Here is a 22500-nt window from a genome sequence, read left to right as displayed (position 1 = left end):
TCAAAAGTTAGAGCTATCAAAATTACCTATATTAAAATACAGCATGTATGTGTACAGGCAGACTGTGAACAAACTCAGGGTAAGGCTAAGGGTAAACAAACTCAGGGTAAGATATGCGCTTACCTTTTCATGCATTTATAAAGTTTTGCGACGAACCAAAAAGTGGTTTTAGCCAAAGTTTTTCTGAGTTGTTTAGATTAAAGAGCCCATATTATGGGTTTTTGAAAATTCCCCTCCATGTAGTGTGTAACACAGCTCTAAGTGAAGTGAAGTATCCAGCTAAGGCTTACATCTGTAAGAATACAGTGTTTAAAACGGTTGATTCATCTATAAAAGAGTCGACTCATAGTGCTTCAAATGAGTCGCCTTGATACCGATTCATTAGGTGTTTCGCCATGACGTACGAACGAAACCAAGTTATTCACGTGCACGCGCAAACCCGGGAGATTTCAAACCTGAGGCCCCGCCCTCTGACGCAGAAACCCAGACACACACACACACACACCCACAAACACACGCATACAAACATGCCGGTCGATTGAAGTCACACTGCAGATAGATATTATATCGAGTCTCTACCCAAAGATGAAACCTCAGCATTATAGCCAAGCAGTTGGAAACTACTGGAAACTTCTGGAAGCTACATGCTACAAAGAATACTTCATCTGCGTTTGTTAAAGGAAGGATCAGTAAAGAGTAACTTACTGATGGACGTCAGGATGGGTTTCTTCTATTTCTCAAGTGTAAGTACTTGCGATTAAAGTTGTTGCCTCGTTGACTCTAGCTTACTAATGTATTTAGTTGTGATTTGTTACTTGTAACCGAGTGTACTGTATCAGGTTAACTGGCTATATTCTATTATCTTGTGCAAAGTCACGTTAAAAACTGCTGCTTTGTTTATGGAGCTCTGTGGTAGAGGTCTGCATACCCGCTGCTGTCCCCGCGCCAGATTTCTGCGGCGCGGGAATAAATTTCCGAATAAATCGCGGGAGCGGTCAGTAACGGGTTTAATTTGGGACGGGAGCGGGCTGTCTAGCAATATCACGGATATTGCTATGCGAATGAGAAAGATGTGTCTGCTTGGTGCTTGTGTGTATGTATGTTAGTGCGCACGTGCGCATATGAGAGAGAGAGAGAGAGAGAGAGAGAGAGCGAGAGAGAGCTTTGTGTGCTTGGTGCTGTGTGTGCATTTATACAGACAGCTTGGCTGTCTGGACTGTATAGCTGGGTGATTTTTGGTTGTGTTCTCCCCAGTCTCCCCCGCTCTTTAGCGGGATCGGGCGCGGCGGGCAGAAAACGGGGCGGGTTCTCAGGCTAAAACCTGGCGGGTGCGGGCGGGAGCGTTGTCGTCCGGAGGTGTGTGTGTGTTTTTGTGTGTGTGTGGCAGCTAAAATCCACGCCTACACTATCGAGCGTGTATGAACTGTGATTACTTTTTATATTGCTGATTAGCTTTTGGTCATTTCACTCTCTGACTGAAGGCAGTCGACCAATCGCGACAGACTGTCATTGGTCCAATCAGCGCAGATTAGCTTCACGCTAAGGAGGGGTTTGGGAACAAATGAATCACTGGACGATTCATACGGGAGTCGCTGGGATAATTAGGTAAAAATAAATGCAGATTATAAGACCATGAAAGTGTTTTTTGACCTTGCATGCATATTAGACTGTTGTTGGAGACCCTTACAACCAAGATATGACCCTATTTAATGTATAATATGGGCTCTTTAAAGAATATATTATTTAGCCTACATTTTCTCTCGGTATCGCGGCTGTACGTGCGCTGTCAGCTAAATGCAGACATAAAATAAATCTTAAAGGCAACTAGACTGAGCGCTTATTTTCATTTTTCAGATATAATAAATCTACAAAGGCTATAAAAAATTATACAGGTTGTGGGAATATAATTTTAAATGATCTATATATTACTGAAAAGTTGTTTTTAGGGTGTGACAGACCTTAAAATGGTTTGGTTTCCTGAGCCCTGACGGTCTCCAAAGTAATGCAAATTGCCAATTTCACAGCACGGCTGTATCTATTGTCTTCTCAAGCCGATTAACTGATAAGGCGGTTTCTGTCTCCAGAACATTATTTGCACACTGTTTTAATGCTAAAATGTATAGTGAATGGCCAGTTCACAATACTGGACATACAATTACACATACCCCCAACAATTAGTTTTTTTTTTTCATGTTCTTGTTGTGCTCTTAGAAGAGCCTAAGCAAGCTGTCCTAAAACTGCTGTAGACAATTGCGGAACTTCTTCAGGGTTGTAGGCAGGCTGAGAGGGAGCAGAATTATGCATAGCATGTCTTTTACTATTCTGCAACTTCTTCCTACACTCTTTCTCTCAATGTCATAATTTCCCACAGTAGTTGCATTTGCCTTCTCTTTTAGGCCACCTATTGTCTAGGTTTTTTGTACTAAATGTAGTTGCTGCTCATCAGCATATAAGTACCCATTCACTATACATTTTACAGCCAGGCATGGTTAGCTTTCACAGTTGACTATGAACAATACCAGTGGAAACGGTTACCACAGGGATTTCAAAATTACCCAACCATTTATCATCAAGCTGTCAAACATGATATGTGTGACCCAGAATGTCCTGTCAAAAAGTCTACCAGGATTCAGTATGTCGAAGATATTTTGATTGCCTCTGCATTAGGCAGAGGCAATCTGCCCAATGCAGAGGTACATAAAACAAAATTGGCAGCATTGTTAGACAATTTGCACAAAAAAGGACAAATGCAGCTTTCACAAAGCTCAAATTGCTAAAAACCAAGTTACCTTTCTGGGTCAAACAATTGGTACAGGAAATAGATCCATTACACAGGATTGTGCAGCTTCAGTCAAAATAACACCTCCACCTACCACCATTAAAGCACTCAGATCATTCTTAGGTACAGCAGGCTACTGTCGACCTTGGATTGAAAATCATGCCGCAATGGCCCAGCCACTCTATGACATACTGATAGGTCAGGTTAAGGATTGTGATACTGTTTGTATGGAAGAAACTCAGCTTACCGCGTTCAATAATTTGAAGACAGTGCTATGTCAAGCAACTGCATTAGGAGTTGCGCAATCCAATAGACCTTTTGTGCTTTATGTTCATGAACACTCAGGCTTTATGATAGCATGCTTAATACAAGATCATGGGGGCAGTTTACGCCCAATCCATTACTATTCTAGTAAACTTGACATAGTCGCTCAAGGTATGGGTCCATGTCTTAGGGCAATACAAGCAGTTTATCTAGTTCTTCAGGCTTTAGCAGTAATGGTGCTAGGTCAAACTGTAAATGTAAAATGCCCTTACGCAGTGTCAGCACTAATGAATCAAGCAAAAGTCACTTCTCTCAGCTCCTCTCATTAGGGAAATTGGTTAATGACCCTCACAGCCCCAAATGTTGTTTTACAGCGTGCACCAATCACAAACCCATCCTCATGTATGATGTCTGCATTGACTGAAGTTGTGTTAGAGAATGAGGTAGAAATGACTCATGATTGTGTTATGCTTACTTATACACCTACAAGTGAAGTTGCAGAAACGGCCATAGAGAATGCAGAATAAGAATGGTTCATTGATACAATGGTTCAGCACAAATCATTGACGGTAACTGAAGAGCAGGTTATGCAGTAACTTCTACCACAGAAGTAATAGCTACAGTCCGTCTTCCAGATCACTTTTCAGCTCAAGCTGCAGAACTAGTAGCTTTAACTAGAGCATGCAGGCTAGCTTCAGGATTAGATACATTTACCTGATTCCAAATATGCTTTTGGGGTAATTCATGATTTTGGTGTCATTTGGCAAAGCAGACAGTTTCTAACTTCTGCCGGATCCCCCATTAAGCATGCTGGATTAGTGAAAGACCTGATGTTTGCCATGAAACTTCCTAAGAAATTAGCGGTGACTAAAGTGAAAGCACATCTCACAGCTAATACAATGAAAGCTAAAGGTAATGCTCTTGCTGATGTAGCTGCTAAACAGGCTTGTTATTATGCAATTGTACAAATATGTTTAGGTAGTACAGCACAGAAAACAATTCTACCTCCTAAATCAATCATTGATCTGTATAAAGATGTTCCTTTATATGAAGCTTGGACTTGCTTAGACAAAGGAGCCACAGTGGATTCATATGACTGCCGGAATAAAGAGGGAAAATATGTTGCTCCTGAATCACTGTTGCCATATTTGGCTTAACAAATTTTGGTCACAGTGGTCCAGCAACCATGAATCATAGATTCTCAAATCAATAGTGGAATCCAAAATTCAGAAATGTAGCCACCGAAACAGTGAAAAGATGTGTTACATGTGAGAAAATTAATGCCGTGGCAGCAGCAACCACAGCAGCAACACATACCCCAGCTCCACTGGGGCCATTTCATCACCTGCAGGTCGAGATGGTTCTCGAGATGGGTTGAAGCTTATCCAACAGGATGTGCTACAGCTGCACATACTGCTAAATGTCTAATAACTGATTTTATTCCCAAATGGGAATTACCAGATTCCATTGACTCAGATCAGGATACACATTTCACAGGACAGGTAGTCAAGAAGGAAGATGATACAAGAAGGAACATTCTACATGACAGGAAGTGTCTAAACTGCTAAAGATTAAGTAGAATCTTTATTGCCCCTACAGGCCACAAGCATCAGGAAAGGTTGAACGAGCTAATATGACAATTAAAACCAGGCTAGGCAAAATGCATCAGGAAGGAGTTTCATAGGTCGAAGCACTTCCAGCGGTACTGTGTAGTATAAGATTATTACTGGACGCCCAATGCAGATGCCCGGTGTAATTGATCTTAGAAATGCTGATGTGCATGTTGTCTCAGATGCCCTGATAGCTTACTGTAACAGCCTCACAAGTCTGTACAGAATGCCAGAGAGTTCAGTCGTGTTGGCAGAATCCACCGGAAGGTGGACAAACAAACATCCCAGGTCATTGGGTCTTGATAAAGTCATTTAGAAACAAGCCATTTGAGCCTAAATGGCTGGGACCATATCAAGTGATATTGATTACAGCAGCTGAATTGTTGTGTTAGGGAAGAAAAACTTGGACACATGTCTCACATTGCAAGGTTGTTCCACCACCTACATGGATGGGATAGCACACGTAGAACAGTGGGGTGCCCAGGGAAGAACCGATCCTTTAGGGATTGGGGGCCACGGCCACCCCTGTGTGAAGACGTCCCTATAGGCCTTCCTCCACTTAGTAGTTCATCCTAACCTTACTGTTCTTTAGGTGTCATGGGAATTAAGGAACAACTATAGCAGAATTAGATACAGATTAGAACAGAGGATACAAAACTAATGTTTTGCAGTTTTTTTTATTTTATTATGTTTACTTTTTTTTCTTTTTTGCAACCAATACTGTTCCCCTTCGGATGGGGATCTCCAATGCTATGTAGAAAACCTACCACTATGGGTTTTCGTCAGAAACCAATTATCTGAAAGAGTATAAAATCGGGCCAATGAAATGCCAAATGAATTGGCGGCGTCAGCATGCACAGCTGGCGTCAATGACAATCAGTCAAGTATATAAGACGCGGCAAGTGCAATGCTTGACATCTTTTTCGCTTTCAGAGCCTTTCACTAGCTTCTGAGAGAGTCTTTTTGGGTTGTCCTACCTGTGTCTACAGAGAGAGATCGAGAAGCAGCTTCTCCCGTTCCAAAGCGCGTATACGCAGTGGCAGACGGTCGAGCTGAGTTTTTCTCCCTTGCCTGGCGTTCTTTGGGTCTGGTCCTCCAAGAGCGGTTTATATAAAGGAAAAAAGCTTTCCTAAAAGAGCAACACGGTTTTGCAGCTCATCTTTTTTAAGTCGTCGCTCCGACCGTGCATTTTTGGATGCGGTGTTTTTCTATCCACGGATGATGGGCACGAGCAAAGCATTTCATGTCTGGGGGTCCAGCATGTTAATGCGGTGCTCGCGGGCAGTGCATGTTGTCTCTTTGATGTCATGTCTGCTGCACAGTTAAGATCGCGGCTCGCTCTTGCAAAAGAGTGACCCACCCCAGTTGTCCCCCGCACTGCGGTTGGCACTCGGGCTGATCTGAGGATTACAGTGGGAGTAAATCCGCCGCCTTCGGTCTGTAGACCTCTCGCTGCGCTCCATTCAAGCTTCAGGTGAGAGTAGCACACCCTCTTCGGATGGTCCCTCTCTCACTTGATGACACCGAGGATCAGATGTCCATCACTGCATTGGAGGACAGGCTGTCATTGTCTGATGAGGATGCGAACCCGCTCGCTCCCTCCCTCCAGGGTGGAGAGCACGGAGTTGGCATAAAAAAAGCAGGCATGATGGCCATGCTTTCCCGGGCTGCTTCGGCCGTTGGCCTGGTGATGGTTTATCCCCCAGCCCCACAACCAGACTGACTATATGGATGTTATGTAGAGGATTTAAAGCCTTCCATCCCCTTCTTCCCAGAAGTGCTCAGTAAGCTCACGCAGTTTTGAGGGCACTTTTTTCTGCCCGATCTGCATGCGCTTCCATCCTCACCATCCTTGGAGGGTGGGCTGTCAATGGCTGATGAGGATTCGATGCCACTCCTCCCTCCAGGTTGATGAGCGCGGTGTCGAATCTAAAAGCAGACTTTGTGGCCGTGCTTCCCCAGGCTGCTTTGGCCGTTGCTCTGCAGATGGTTTATCCCCCTGCCCTGTGGCCGGACTGACTAGAGGGGTGTAAAAACCTTTCTTCCTGGATGCGCACATTAGGCATACGCAGTGTGCCGCGCGCGCCTCCACCCTCTCCTTGCATGCACCCTGGGAAGGACGATGGCCACTTTAGTGGACAGGAAGGCCACCTCAGGCTAAATCTGGTGATGTGTGTGATGTTGACAAAGTTCGCTTTCTTAACTCACCCATATCCCGGGCTGGCCTGTTTGGCCACACCGTCAGTGAACTCGCCCAGTAGTTCATGCCGGTGATGGAGCAGTCGGAGGCGATAGGTTATAATCTATTAGCTCTCTGTCCCACCGATCCATCCACATCCACTGCTTTTTGCCGAGAGCGCTCGCCTTCAGCTTTTTGCTCCGCCGCCTCGCTTGTGCCTCCAGCCAAGCGGCTGCTCTGAGCATCTTGCAAGTAGCCAGCGCCCGCCCCCCCAGGGTGCTGCTAAGTTTGGTAAACAGACAGCGAAGCATCCGGAGAGGAGGGAATTTGCTCTTTCCCCGCTGGAGGGTGGGGCTCTTTATTTAAAAAAAAAAAAAACAGTTCATGAAACAGCTTCCCAAGTTCACGGGCGTGTCTTGCCCCTGTCTTGCCAGTGGAGACTGTCTGTCCTCCTGGTGAAGGATGCAATTGAGCCGACCCCTCCAGCCGAAATGGAGAGCAGGTTTTACAGCCTGTACTTTATCATGCCCAAAAAGAGCGATGAGTTACGGCCAGTCCTAGATCTGCACGTTTTGAACCACTGCCATCACAGGCTGTGCTTCGAAATGCTTACGCAGGAGCGCATCAACCGATGCGTTCGTCCTCAGGATTGGTTTGCAGCAATAGATCTGAAGGACGTGTATCTGCATGTCTCCATACTTCCACGGCTCCGGCAGTTTTTGCGGTCTGCGTTTGAAAATCAAGCATGACAGTACAAGGTCCTCCCCTTCAGGCTCTCTGTCTCCGCGGTGTTTTCACCAAGTTTTCTCGATATTCTCGATATATTCGAGACAAGGTGCTCCAGCACCTCCACCTGTTAGGGTTTCAGATTAACCAAGAAAAGAGCTGGCTTGCCCCTGTGCAGAGCCCCTCCTTTCTTGGGTTGGAGCTGGACTCAATTATCATAAAGGCGTGCTCTCATGAGAGGCGATGCTGGACTTTCCGAGAGAGTTCGAGAGAAAAAGTGGTCCCCCTGAAATCTTCAGAGGCTCCTGGTGCATATGGCATCAGTGGCCGTGACCTCCCCGCTCGGATTGCTCCATATGAGACCACCACGGCATAGGCTTCATGATCGGGTCCCCAGACGCATATGACACACGGGCACACACAGAGTGACTACCACTCTGCTGTGTCGCCACACCCCCACCCCCTGGAGGAACCTGCCCCTGGGTTAGGCGTCAAGGCATATTGTCGTTTCGACAGATGCTTCCAGTACAAGTTGGGGGGCTGTGTGTTGCGGACATGCTGCTGCTGACCTGCGGAAGGGAACCAAGTTGCATTGGCATATCAACTGCCTAGTGCTGTTGGCAGTGTTTCTCACTCTGCGCCGCTTTTTACTGGTGCTGAGGGGGCAACACGTGCTGGTTAGGATGGACAGCACAGCGACGGGAGCGTATATCAACCGTATGGGGGATATGCGCTCCCGCCGTATGTCTCAGCTTGCTCGCCATCTGCTCTTCTGGAGTCACACGTGGCTGAAGTCACTGCATGCTATTCACATGCTGGGCGAGCCCAACAGTGCGGCCGACGGGTTCTCACGGCAGCTCCTTGCCCCGGGAAAATGGCGACTCCACCCTGAGTCTGTTCAGGTGTCATGGGCACTGCCCCACAGCTGGCCTCGGGGCATGCGCAAACTTGCGTTTTCCTCAGTGAGCCTGCTCGCGCAGTTACTGTGCAAACCCAGGGAGGACGAGGACCAGGTCTTGTTAGTTGCGCCTCTGGCCCAACCGGACTTGGATTTTAGAACTCTCCCTCCTCGCAACGGCCCCCCCCTGGTGGGTCCCTTTGAGAGAGCAACTTCTCTCTCAGGGACAGGGCACCATCGGGCACCCTTGCCCAGATCTGTGGAACCTCCACGTGTGGTTTATAGACGCGAGGAAGACTTAGGTAACCTACCGATGGCGGTGGTTAATACAGTCACTCAGGCTCAGAGCACCCTCTACGAGGCATGCCTACGCCCTAAAAAGGAGTCTATTCACTGAGTGGTGCACTTTTTGCTAAGAAGACCCCCGATCCTGCCAGATCAGTATTGTGCTTTCTTTTCTTCAGGACAGGCTGGAGCGAAGGCTGTCACCTGTTTTACTCAACATTTGACCCATGTCTATGAAAAGGAAATGACAGTTCCAACCAGAACAGGATATTATCTATAGGAAATCTATGGACTTCAGCGGCATGTTTGTTCCTGTCTCAACATGTCGTTTGTAAATATAGACAGTAAAAACACAGTGCAAGTACTATGAGCCTGTAACCACAATACATTATAAGAATTACCTTATTTTCCTCGAAGGTAAAAATTTATATTTTGTGAGAGTTTTATTAATAACTCTTAAAGGGGGAACTGTGGGAATATACATTTATATTATCTATATTTAACTGAAAAGTTGTTTTTAGGGTGTGACAGACCTTAAAATGTCTTGGTTTCCTGAGCCCTGACGTTCTCCAAAGTAATGCAAATTGTCAGTTTCACAGAACGGCTGTATCTATTGTCTTCTCAAGCAGGTCAACTGATCGGGCAGTTTCTGTCCCAAGAACATTGTTTGCACACTGTTTTTAATGCTAAAATGTATCGTGAATGGGTACTTATATGCTGATGTGATCAGGCCTGGAAAGGCATTTTACCATGCCGACAACAACACTTCATTTTCATGCTTTGTTTTAGACAAGTCGTGACCAACCCTGTTCCTGGCGATCGACCTTCCTGCAGATTTCAGTGTGTTTGATCAGGGTTAAAGCTGACCTTTGCAGGAAGGTCGATCTCCAGGAACAGGGTTGAGCACCACTGTTTTAGACTGTCCTCCCCAACATGTATCAAATGTATTTAAACTGAGTGTCTGTTGTACCAATCAAGAGTTTTTTTTTCGATGACACCACAGCAACGATGAGTTATTCTTATTAAAATGATTCTGCTTTGAAGATACAGAAAGTTCTCCCTGGTTTTTTGGGCTCGTCTTAGAATTTCATAACAGTTTGGTGGTTTTCTCTAGACTAGAGAAATTCACAACAAGGTCTAAACCATACAGTTTAAAAATGGTTTTAAAACCATAGAGCAATCTCTTGCAGGGATTTACTGGCCCATCACATTCTTATAAACATATTTTATTTATTTAAATTATTATATCATTGACTATATATATATAACCATGTATAATATAATTACTTACCTGTCATCTGAAATATTAAAATACTAAAATAGCCAATTATTTTTTGTGGCTTTTTCTATGCACCGAATAAAGACACACTTACAAACTATAAAAATAGAAAGATAAAAAGAGCAGCATTTTACTAAATATAATAGTGCTCTGTATGCTTTATATCCTGATATGGTGTGTTGTTTCATATTCGTTTTTTAATCCACTTAATGCATTTGTTATTTAATGTTTGAACAGCCCTACTGAAAGAAATAACAGCCATAGTATCATTATTTTACCACCAAAATGTAGCCTAGTATATTATATATAATCAACTTTTGAAATAAAATTGCTGTGTAATATAATTGATATTTAAAAATTAAATAATTTAAGTGCTAAATTTTTTATTAGTGAACGTACCAGCTCACTTTTGACAAGGTCTGTCCAAATACTGTTGCATTATCATTGTTTATCTTTCTGTTATGTACAGAGATTTGAAATATCAATTTATTTCCCCTCCAATAATTTTCAATCATCAGTGTAAATGGGACCTTAATACAGTTTAAAGTGAAGTTGCCTGAAAGGATGACGGGCACGGCATGTCTATTGTTTTACATTTACATTTTACATTTAGTCATTTAGCAGACGCTTTTATCCAAAGCGACTTACAAATGAGGACAAGGAAGCAATTTACACAACTATAAGAGCAACAATGAATAAGTGCTATAGGCAAGTTTCAGGTCTGTTTCCGCGTTCAGGAAAGTGATTTCTTCCCTCTTTGGGATGGAACCACGAGGCATTGTTCATTCACAGAACGCAAGTTTCTGGAGGGCACATAGATCTGCATAAGTGAGAGCAGATAAAAAGGGGCGCAGCAAGAAATCGCTTTGTAAGCAAACATCAGAGCTTTGAATTTGATGCGAGCAGCTACTGGCAGCCAGTGCAAACGGATGAGTAGCAGAGTGACATGGGCTCTTTTAGGTTCATTTAAGACCACTTATGCTGTTGCGTTCTGGAGCAGCTGAAGAGGCTTGATAGAGTTAGCTGGAAGCCCCGCTAGCAGAGAGTTACAGTAGTCCAGTTTGGAGAGAACAAGAGCTTGAACAAGGAGTTGAGCTGCATGTTCAGATAAGAAGGGTCGGATCTTTTTGATGTTATAGAGTGCGAATCTGCACAATCGAGCAGTTCTAGAAATGTGGTCAGAAAAGTTTAGTTGGTCATCAATCGTTACTCCAAGGCTTTTCACCATTTAGGATGCAGTAATGGTTGCCCCATCCATCTGGATTGAAAAGTTATGGTGTAGAGTCGGGTTGGCAGAAACTACAAGCATTTCCATTTTCGCAAGGTTAAGCTGAAGATGATTATCTTTCATCCAGTGTGAAATGTCCAACAGGCAGGCTGAGATGCAAGCTGGAACCGAGGGATCATCAGGATGAAAAGAGAGGTATAGCTGGGTATCATCAGCATAGCAGTGGTAGGAGAATCCATGTTTCTGGATGACTGGTCCTAGAGATGTCGTGTAAATGGAGAAGAGAAGTGGCCCAAGAACCGAGCCTTGAGGTACCCCAGTGTTTAGATGCTGTAGGTTGGACACCTCTCCCCTCAAAAACACCCTGAATGACCTGTCAGAGAGGTAAGATCTGAACCATTGTATAACAGTGCTCACAACGCCCAGTGACTTAAGCGTAGATAACAGGATCTGGTGGTTTACAGTGTCAAAAGCAGCTGACAAATCCAGCAAGATGAGGACTGATGATTTTGAGTCTGCTTTAGCCAGTCTGAGATCCTCCACGACCGAGAGCAGGGCAGTCTCAGTTGAGTGGCCTTTCTTAAAGCCGGATTAAAGACTTGATTGAACACTACTTTCTCCAGAGTCTTGGACATGAATGGAAGCAGGGATACCGGTCCATAGTTTTCAAGTAGCGTATAGTCCAGGTTGGGTTTCTTTAGCAGTGGGGTTACCCTAGCCTGTTTAAATGAAGTGGGGAATAAACCAGAGTCAAAAGATGTGTTTATTATGTGAGTCAGTGTTGGTATGACTCCAGGAGAGATGGCTTGCAAGACATGAGAGGGAATGGGATCAAGTGGACAGGTGGTTGCATGGCTAGATAGCACGACATTGGACACCTCAGACTCAGAGAGCTGAGAAAAAAAAGGTGAGTGTGTGTGGTGATGGTGGTGTATCTTGCGTGTTTGTTGTAGGTGCAGCAAATTGAGCACTGATTTTTGCAGTTTTGGTGCAGAAGAATGTAGCAAAGTCATCAGTAATAAGTGTGGAGGAAGCGGGTGGAGGAGGAGGATAGAGGAGGGAGGAAAAGGTTTTAAAAAGTAGGCGAGGATTAATGGCATTGTTGATTTTCTGACGGAGATATGTCTGCTTTGCAGAAGTAACTTAAGCCGAGAAAGAAGACAGAAGAGTTTGGTATGTTAAGAGCTGTGCAGGATTCTTATTTTTCTGCCAAATTCTCTCTGCAGCCCGAAGTTTTGAGCGATGCTCACGAAGAGCATGCGAGAGTCAGGATGCAGGAGGACTGGCACAGGCTGGCCTGGATGCAAGAGGACATAATCTGTCTAGACATGATGCTAGTGTGGAGCAGAATGTATCAATGGCACTGATTGTATCAAGTGCAGAGAGTTTGCAAGATGGAGGAAGAGAGTCTGAAACAATGGTGTATAGTCTATTGGGTGAGAGAGAGCATAGGTTTCTGCGAAAGGCAACCTGTGTTGGATTGTGTGGCGGCTCAGGAGTAATGTGGATGTTGAGGGACAGAAGGAAATGATCCGATATTTGTAGTGGAGTTACTAGTGTTTGATCAGCGAAGCAATGTCGTGTGTAAATAAGGTCTAGCTGATTACCTGATTTGTGGGTAGCAGAAGTAGGTGCTCTTTTGAGGTCAAAAGAGGCAAGCAGATTCTGAAAGTCAGCAGCTTGCGGTCTCTCAATGTGAATGTTGAATTCACCTAGCACCAACAAGGGAGTGTCATAATTAGAAAAAGATAAGAGAAGAACATCCAGTTCATCTAAGAAGTGACCTAATGTACCCGGTGGGCGGTAGATGACAACCAAATTTATGTAGAAGGGGTGGATAATGGTGACTGCATGGAATTCAAAGGAGCTGATTGTTGGCAGGAATTACCATTCTTTGGAAATCAGTAGTCCAGTCCCACCCCCTCTCCCTGTCTGATGAGGAGTGTGGGAAAAAGAGAAATTAGCAGAAAGAGTAGCATGTTTAGCAGTGTCCTCCGGCCTCAACCAGGTCTCAGTTAAAGCCATGAGATTATAGTCAAAATATGTAGCTATGGAGGTAATGAAATCTGCCTTGTTAACAGCTAATTGACAATTCCAGAGGTACACCGAGAGATAGAGTTGTGAAATAGCAGGTACATGTACTGAACGAAGGTTGTGAGGATTACGCCTGCAGCGTACCTCTCGTGTTTTGCGAGTGTTAGTAACAACAGGAATTAAAAAACACATAATAAAAGTGCAATGAAAACAAAATTAAGAGTAAAGATAAAGTAAAATAAGAAAGTGAAGTACTCAAGTGCTTTGTCGGTGTCTTTGCTCGGTGGAGTCGCGCAGGTAGAGTCGATGGCGAAGGTAGAGTCGATAGTCTTTACACTCGTCGGTCTTCACACGAGGCGGTCTTCACACAAGGCTGCCGCGACTGCTGCCGTGGTGAGACTAGTTGCTTATATACACCCCAGAGCACTAGCTGACTGAATTCAGCTGGACACCCAGAGCACTAGCTGATTGAATTCAGCTGGACACGCCTCGAGAGTAAAACAACGCCCGAAACTGCGGCGGACGACGCAAAACCGTCAGCATTCGACACACAAGCTCTTATAGTAACCAAGGAAACAGTGGCTAAACTTTTCTAGTACTATACACAACTGAAAACTAGTTTAAATGTCCTACAACCTTACACAAACAGCTGAAAACAAGTCCTCAAACCATACACCACAACTGAAACAAGTCTAAATGTACTAACAGGCTGTTGGTCTCGCTGCTAAAGTGCTTCTCCTGCAAACTAAAGTTAGCGTGCTCAATATATAGTGTTTACCTGGCGTTTGGACACGCCTACAGAGTAAAACAACGCCCGAAACTGTGGTGGGCGACGCGAAACCATCCGCGTTCGACACACAAGCTCTTATAGTAACCAAGGAAACAGTGGCTAAACTTTTCTAGTACTATACACAACTGAAAACAAGCTTAAATGTCCTACAACCTTACACAAACAGCTGAAAACAAGTCCTCAAACCATACACAACAACTGAAACAAGTGTAAATGTACTTACAGGCTGTTGGTCTCGCTGCTAAAGTGCTTCTCCTGCTAACTAAAGCTAGCGTGCTCAATATATAGTGTTTACCTGGCGTTTGGACATGCCTACAGAGTAAAACAACGCCCAAAACTGTGGCGGACGACGCGAAACCGTCCGCGTTCGACACACAAGCTCTTATAGTAACCAAGGAAACAGTGGCTAAACTTTTCTAGTACTATACACAACTGAAAACTAGTTTAAATGTCCTACAACCTTACACAAACAGCTGAAAACAAGTCCTCAAACCATACACCACAACTGAAACAAGTCTAAATGTACTAACAGGCTGTTGGTCTCGCTGCTAAAGTGCTTCTCCTGCAAACTAAAGCTAGCGTGCTGAATATATAGTGTTTACCTGGCGTTTGGACACGCCTACAGAGTAAAACAACGCCCGAAACTGTGGTGGGCGACGCGAAACCATCCGCGTTCGACACACAAGCTCTTATAGTAACCAAGGAAACAGTGGCTAAACTTTTCTAGTACTATACACAACTGAAAACAAGTTTAAATGTCCTACAACCTTACACAAACAGCTGAAAACAAGTCCTCAAACGATACACAACAACAGAAACAAGTGTAAATGTACTTACAGGCTGTTGGTCTCGCTGCTAAAGTGCTTCTCCTGCTAACTAAAGCTAGCATGCTCAATATATAGTGTTTACCTGACGTTTGGACATGCCTACAGAGTAAAACAACGCCCGAAACTGTGGTGGGCGACGCGAAACCATCCGCGTTCGACACACAAGCTCTTATAGTAACCAAGGAAACAGTGGCTAAACTTTTCTAGTACTATACACAACTGAAAACAAGCGTAAATATCCTACAACCTTACACAAACAGCTGAAAACAAGTCCTCAAACCATACACAACAACTGAAACAAGTGTAAATGTACTTACAGGCTGTTGGTCTCGCTGCTAAAGTGCTTCTCCTGCTAACTAAAGCTAGCGTGCTCAATATATAGTGTTTACCTGGCGTTTGGACATGCCTACAGAGTAAAACAACACCCAAAACTGTGGCGGACGACGCGAAACCGTCCGCGTTCGACACACAAGCTCTTATAGTAACCAAGGAAACAGTGGCTAAACTTTTCTAGTACTATACACAACTGAAAACTAGTTTAAATGTCCTACAACCTTACACAAACAGCTGAAAACAAGTCCTCAAACCATACACCACAACTGAAACAAGTCTAAATGTACTAACAGGCTGTTGGTCTCGCTGCTAAAGTGCTTCTCCTGCAAACTAAAGCTAGCGTGCTGAATATATAGTGTTTACCTGGCGTTTGGACACGCCTACAGAGTAAAACAACGCCCGAAACTGTGGTGGGCGACGCGAAACCATCCGCGTTCGACACACAAGCTCTTATAGTAACCAAGGAAACAGTGGCTAAACTTTTCTAGTACTATACACAACTGAAAACAAGTTTAAATGTCCTACAACCTTACACAAACAGCTGAAAACAAGTCCTCAAACGATACACAACAACAGAAACAAGTGTAAATGTACTTACAGGCTGTTGGTCTCGCTGCTAAAGTGCTTCTCCTGCTAACTAAAGCTAGCATGCTCAATATATAGTGTTTACCTGACGTTTGGACATGCCTACAGAGTAAAACAACGCCCAAAACTGTGGCGGACGACGCGAAACCGTCCGCATTTGACACACAAGCTCTTATAGTAACCAAGGAAACAGTGGCTAAACTTTTTTAGTACTATACACAACTGAAAACAAGTTTAAATGTCCTACAACCTTACACAAACAGCTGAAAACAAGTCCTCAAATGATACACAACAACTGAAACAAGTCTAAATGTACTTACAGGCTGTTGGTCTCGCTGCTAAAGTGCTTCTCCCCTTTTGGCCCGCATTGTGCATATTTGAAAATAACTGTCGGATGAAGGCTTTATGGCCACACAGAATTGTCTGCTGCTGTCATCCTGACTCAGCAGGCAACACACTATTCAGCTATGTTCTGAGTTTTTGACGTAAAAAATATACTAGTATTGGTGAATGCTACGAGAGTAATATAGATATTTTAATTAACACGTAGTTCAGTCCAGAAGTTGCTGTGCATACAAACATACATTTTTATAAGGCCCCATTTACACTAATGCAGTTTCATTTTAAAATGCATACATTGTGTGTATTCATGTTTGTGAAAAATACTGGAGAGTGGAGACATACTTTTTCTATCATCTCAAACCAAATCCTTGTCTGTCAGGTGTTAATGGCCATCATTGTGCTTTAACCGAAAAAAAAAAAAAAAAAACACTGCATGGATTACAAGGGTTGATACAGAAAATAGCCTAACAACATCAATACTACTACTACTACTACTACTACTGATATTTCCTAGTGATGGTTTCCAGCTGGAAGGGCATCCGCTGCATAAAACTTATGCTGGATAAGTTGGCGGTCATTCCGCTGTGGCGACCACAGATTAATAAAGGGACTAAGCCGAAAATTACTGAATGAATAATAATAATAATAATAATAATACCCTGCTGAAAAATCCAGCTTAAACCAGCCTAGGTTGGTTGGCTGGTTTTAGCTGGTCAACCAGGCTGGTTTTAGAGGGGTTTTGGCCACTTCCAGGCTGGTTTCCAGCCATTTCCAGCCTGGTCTTAGCTGGTCAGGCTGAGAGATGACCAGCTAAAACCAGCTTGACCAGCCTAGCCAGGCTGGGAGCCCAGCCAAAACCAGCTATGTCCAGCTTAAACCAGGCTGGTCAAGCTGGTTTTAGCTGGATTTAGCTGGTCATTTTCCAGCCTGACCAGCTAAGACCAGGCTGGAAATGGCTGGAAACCAGCCTGGAAGTGGCCAAAACCCCTCTAAAACCAGCCTGGTCGACCAGCTAAAACCAGCCAACCAGCCTAGGCTGGTTTAAGCTGGATTTTTTAGCAGGGTAATAATAATGTAATCATCTTTACACACAGATGCCGTGCAAGTGGCCTTTTTTATTATTATTTTAGAGATGATACATTTGAATTGCTGCTGCCTCTTTCCCCATCTCAAGCCTGATAGTTGTAGAGAACACCACGATGCCTAAGTCTCAAAAAGATCATAGCAATTAACACCTCAGGACAGTATGAGTTTAGCGGAAAGAAGATCGAATGTCACATCAGAATCACACAGCTAAAGCACACCATTGCACTAACATCATTAAACTATTAAAATGATGACAACCGAAGCAAGCAAATGACACATTACTGCACCGAATTAGCTGCATTAAATGTCTATATGAATGAGCCAATGTATTTTCATTCATTATATTCGTTTATCCAACCAACAGCAACAGAATTTCTCCGGTAATAACTCTGTAAAACATATTTTATAACATCCTATTTCGGTTGACGGCATCAACCATTCAGCCCAAATTCTCCAGATAGACTTAAAAAATTTTACCTAGGCTATATGAAACTGAATGGTAATAGAATTATAATTAAAAGCATTTAATAAATAGTTTTCCACACTATTGTAATGGGGAGAAAAAAAGTAGCATGAGTTCAGCAGATGGTGGATTCGAACCGGGTTGATGATCAATCGCAACAAAAGATGATGAGTTATGCCACTTACGCTGTAATGCTGATTTGCTATTTACTTATGTTGTCTCTATCAATCAGGCATTGATTGGTGTAAACCGTGAATATAGCTTATTCCAACGAGGTGCACTATTTGCATTGGCAAAACTATATGTAAAAACTAAACTATTATATACTTAGTTTTGGGAAACGGCAAATCAATGAACTAGAATTGTACATTTCCTAATGAAAATGTAAATGGGGTTTGCGTGGCAAATCGATGGGGTACAATGTATTTTTTTGGCTGCTAGGGTGTTCTGAGTGGTTGCTAGGGTGTCCTGAGTGGTTTCTAGGTGGTTGCTAAGGTGTTGCTAGGGTGTTCTGAGTGGTTGCTAGATGGTTGCTAAGGTGTTGCTAGGGTGTTCTAAGTGGTTGCTAGATGGTTGCTAAGGCGTTGCTAGGCGGTTGCTAGGGTGTCCTAAGTGGTTGCTAGGTGGTTGCTAAGGTGTTGCTAGGCGGTTGCTAGGGTGTCCTGAGTGGTTGCTAGGTGGTTGCTAGGGTGTTCTGAGTGGTTGCTAGGTGGTTGCTATGCGGTTGCTAGGGTGTTCTGAGTGGTTGCTAGATGGTTGCTAAGGTGTTGCTAGGTGGTTGCTAGGGCGTTCTGAGAGGTTGCTAAGGTGTTGCTAGGCGGTTGCTAGGTCGTTCTGAGTGGTTGCTAGGTGGTTGCTAAGGTGCTGCTAGGCGGTTGCTAGGGTGTTCTAAGTGGTTGCTAGATGGTTGCTAAGGCATTGCTAGGCGGTTGCTAGGGTGTCCTAAGTGGTTGCTAGGTGGTTGCTAAGGTGTTGCTAGGCGGTTGCTAGGGTGTCCTGAGTGGTTGCTAGGTGGTTGCTAGGGTGTTCTGAGTGGTTGCTAAGGTGTTGCTAGGCGGTTGCTAAGGTGTTCTGAGAGGTTGCTAAGGTGTTGCTAGGCGGTTGCTAGGTCGTTCTCAGTGGTTGCTAAGGTGTTGCTAAGGTGTTGCTAGGCGGTTGCTAGGGTGTTCTCAGTGGTTGCTAAGGTGTTGCTAGGCGGTTGCTAGGGTGTTCTGATTGGTTGCTAAGTTGTTGCTAGGCGGTTGCTAGGGTGTTCTGAGTGGTTGCTAAGTGGTTGCTAAGGTGTTGCTAGGCGGTTGCTAGGTCGTTCTGAGTGGTTGCTAGGTGGTTGCTAAGGTGTTGCTAGGCGGTTGCTAGGGTGTTCTAAGTGGTTGCTAGATGGTTGCTAAGGCATTGCTAGGCGGTTGCTAGGGTGTCCTAAGTGGTTGCTAGGTGGTTGCTAAGGTGTTGCTAGGTGGTTGCTAGGGTGTTCTGAGTGGTTGCTAGGTGGTTGCTAAGGTGTTTCTAGGCGGTTGCTAAGGTGTTCTGAGAGGTTGCTAAGGTGTTGCTAGGCGGTTGCTAGGTCGTTCTCAGTGGTTGCTAGGTGGTTGCTAAGGTGTTGCTAGGCGGTTGCTAGGTCGTTCTGAGTGGTTGCTAGGTGGTTGCTAAGGTGCTGCTAGGCGGTTGCTAGGGTGTTCTAAGTGGTTGCTAGATGGTTGCTAAGGCATTGCTAGGCGGTTGCTAGGGTGTCCTAAGTGGTTGCTAAGGTGTTGCTAGGCGGTTGCTAGGGTGTCCTGAGTGGTTGCTAGGTGGTTGATAAGGTGTTGCTAGGTGGTTGCTAGGGTGTTCTGAGTGGTTGCTAAGGTGTTGCTAGGCGGTTGCTAAGGTGTTCTGAGAGGTTGCTAAGGTGTTGCTAGGCGGTTGCTAGGTCGTTCTCAGTGGTTGCTAGGTGGTTGCTAAGGTGTTGCTAGGCGGTTGCTAGGGTGTTCTGATTGGTTGCTAAGGTGTTGCTAGGCGGTTGCTAGGGTGTTCTGAGTGGTTGCTAAGTGGTTGCTAAGGTGTTGCTAGGCGGTTGCTAGGTCGTTCTGATTGGTCGCTAGGCCCTTACTAAGACGTTACTATGCGGTTGCTAGGTGGTTGCTAGGCGGTTGCTAGGGTAATTTGAGTGGTTGCTAGGCAGTTGCTAGGGTACCCTGGGTGGTTACCAGGCAAGCCTCACATACATGCCTGATGAAATAATTATACTTAGTAAGCATTTCTAGCAAGTTACAGTACTTGGCTAGTCAATATTAGCATGTAGCTAGTCACTGCTGGCATGTGTAGCATATAGGAAGTTCAGTTTGCTAGCATGAGTCAAACGAGCCAATCCCCAAGTCCCTACGATGTTCTGATGCCGAGATATAGCTGTTGATGAATGGTTGCTAGGGTACTCTCTTTTGTTGCTATGGGCGAGGTTACAAAGTGAACTTGAAAGTGGTTGGCTGCCTAAGTCAAATGAACCAACCCCCATGTCTCTGTGACACTGCTATGCAAAGATGTGCATCTAGGCATATTTTAATGGAAGTTTATGGAATCAATTTGGGGGCGTGGCTTGTGAGCTTCATTATCATATTAAGTAGCTCATTGGTTGTCTGAGTCAGATGAGCCATCCCCCAAGCCAATAGGACACTGCTAGGCAAAGATATGCATTTAGGGCAGTTACTGTGGCAGTCTATGGGACCAGTTTGGGGGCGTGGCTTGTGAGCTTCATTATCATATTGAGATGCTCATTGGTTGTCCTAGTCAGATGAGCCAACCCCCAAGTCAATAGGACACTGCTAAGCAAAGATATGCATGTAGACAAGTTACAATGGCAGTCTATGGGACCAGTTTGGGGGCGTGGCTTGTGAGCTTCATTATCATATTGAAAAGCTCATTGGTTGTCTGAGTCCAATGAGCCAACCCCTAAGTCTATAGGAGACTGTTATGCATATAATATATAATATATAATATATATGTTAAGATATGCATGTAGACCAGTTAAAATGGCAGTGAATGGAACACTTATTAAGGGTATTTAAATTGATTTGTGGGCGTGGCTTAAGAGCTTCATTATCATATTGAAAAGCTGATTGGTTGTCTGTGTCAAATGAGCCTTCCCCCAAGTCTGTATGACACTGCTATTAAAAGATATGCATCTAGCCTTATTATAATAGAAGTCTTTGGGACCAATTTGGGGGCGTGGCTTGTGAGCTTCATTATCATAAAGTGATCCTGATTGGTTGCCTGAGTCAAATGAGCCATCCCCCATGTCTCTATGACACTCCTATGTAATGTTATAGATGTGTGACCTTTATAATGGAAGTCAACGGGATGTGCAATGGGACGTCCCACCCCATGTTAAGCCAATGGGGCAGTTATTAAGGGTCTTTCAGTGGTTTGGGGGGCGTGGCTTGTTAGCTCAAATATCATAATGAGATGCTGATTGGTTGCCTGAGACAAATAAGCCAACCCCCAAGTCAGTATGACAATGCTATGTACTGTGATTGACATATGACATTTATAATGGGAGTCAATGTAATGAATGGGAGTCAACGGGCAATGTAAAGTCAATGGGGACCACTTTGGGACATCCTAGCACCCCCGGGGAACAACCTATACCCCCTTTCGGGGTATGTTCTCACTTAGGCTGCAACCCCCTACAGATGTTGTGAATCCCATATTTCTATGAAATTCACAATGGACGCAGTGATTGGTTAAAGTTCGGCTCCATGTAAAGTCAATGGAGACTTTGGGACGTCCTAGCTCCCCAGGGGTACAACATTTACCCCCTTTCGGGGTTGTGGTTTGAAGCCTCCTATAACCCTCTCGAGATGTCGCGAATCCCATGTCTCTACGAATTTCACTGTTGGCGCTATGGCGATTTCCGGGAATAGTATCTTACTAGTGTCTAGAAAATAAATGGGAGTCAATGGGCCCATGTAAGTCAATGGGGACCACTTTGGGACGTCCTAGAGCCCCAGGGGTGCAACTTATACCCCCTTGCATGTTCTCACTTAGGCCCCGTTTACACTAATGCGTTTTAGTTTGAAAACGCATAAGTTTTGCTACGGTTACGCCATCCGTCCACACTACGCCGGAGTTCTCGAGCGCCGAAAACGGAGCGTTTCGAAAACGCTGGAGAGGCCGTTTTCATTCTAAAACGCTGCTGCTCCGTCTCAGTGTGGATGGGGAAAGACGCAGACATCTGACAACGGAGGCGGGGCTGCAGACATTCGCCTCTCTGATAGGGGCTTTTCCTCAATATTAAGTAGTCCACACACAGTTCAGTCCCGCATCTTCTCCGTGTAAGTTCAGACTTCGCAAGTTTGATCAAGGCTGCATCTCTTCTTCTCAGTTTGATATGGAAAACATACCGAGGACACGCGTCAATCTTCACAGGGAACAGTGTACTTTATAACTTCATTCACATTACCCTGGCTACGTTATTTCACTTTCTCAACAATAAAATGTAAACTTGATATAAGAAACTGCCTATTTTTATTTTAATATTAACAAACAGACAGCAGAAATGTTGAGGCGTCGTGCTGCATGAGCGTCATCTTCACTGTGTGGATATTTATAACAAAACGGAGCCGATAACAGCTGCCTCCTTTCAATTTCAGTGAAAATACGAAACATACACTCTCTTTTGCTGAATACCAGTTTTAATAATCGATAATGGCCATTATAAAAGTATAACATACAATAAGTTTATACATTACAGGAAATAAAGGCAAGCGATCAGTCAATATACAGAATGTAGGCTACGTGGTTTAATCATTAACTTATCTTT

General features: G+C 44.3%; 1 protein-coding gene and 1 long non-coding RNA gene across 7 annotated transcripts in view; both read right to left on the bottom strand.

Annotated features, from left to right (window-relative positions):
• Nucleotides 1-22500, bottom strand: part of gsg1l2a (gsg1-like 2a) — a 172953-nt gene that overhangs the window by 52985 nt on the left and 97468 nt on the right. The window lies entirely within an intron of this gene.
• Nucleotides 10129-15557, bottom strand: LOC141381285 (uncharacterized). Its single transcript, XR_015481279.1, has 3 exons — nucleotides 13538-15557; nucleotides 12856-12960; nucleotides 10129-11967 (listed from the first exon to the last, which is right to left on the bottom strand). It is a non-coding gene; the product is annotated as an uncharacterized LOC141381285 (long non-coding RNA).

This window comes from Danio rerio, chromosome 3 (genome assembly GCF_052040795.2).
Source record: "Danio rerio strain M-AB ecotype USA chromosome 3, GRCz13ab, whole genome shotgun sequence".
Taxonomy (NCBI): domain Eukaryota; kingdom Metazoa; phylum Chordata; class Actinopteri; order Cypriniformes; family Danionidae; genus Danio; species Danio rerio.
Note: the sequence above shows the minus strand (reverse complement) of the source record. Positions and strands in the feature narration are given on the sequence as shown.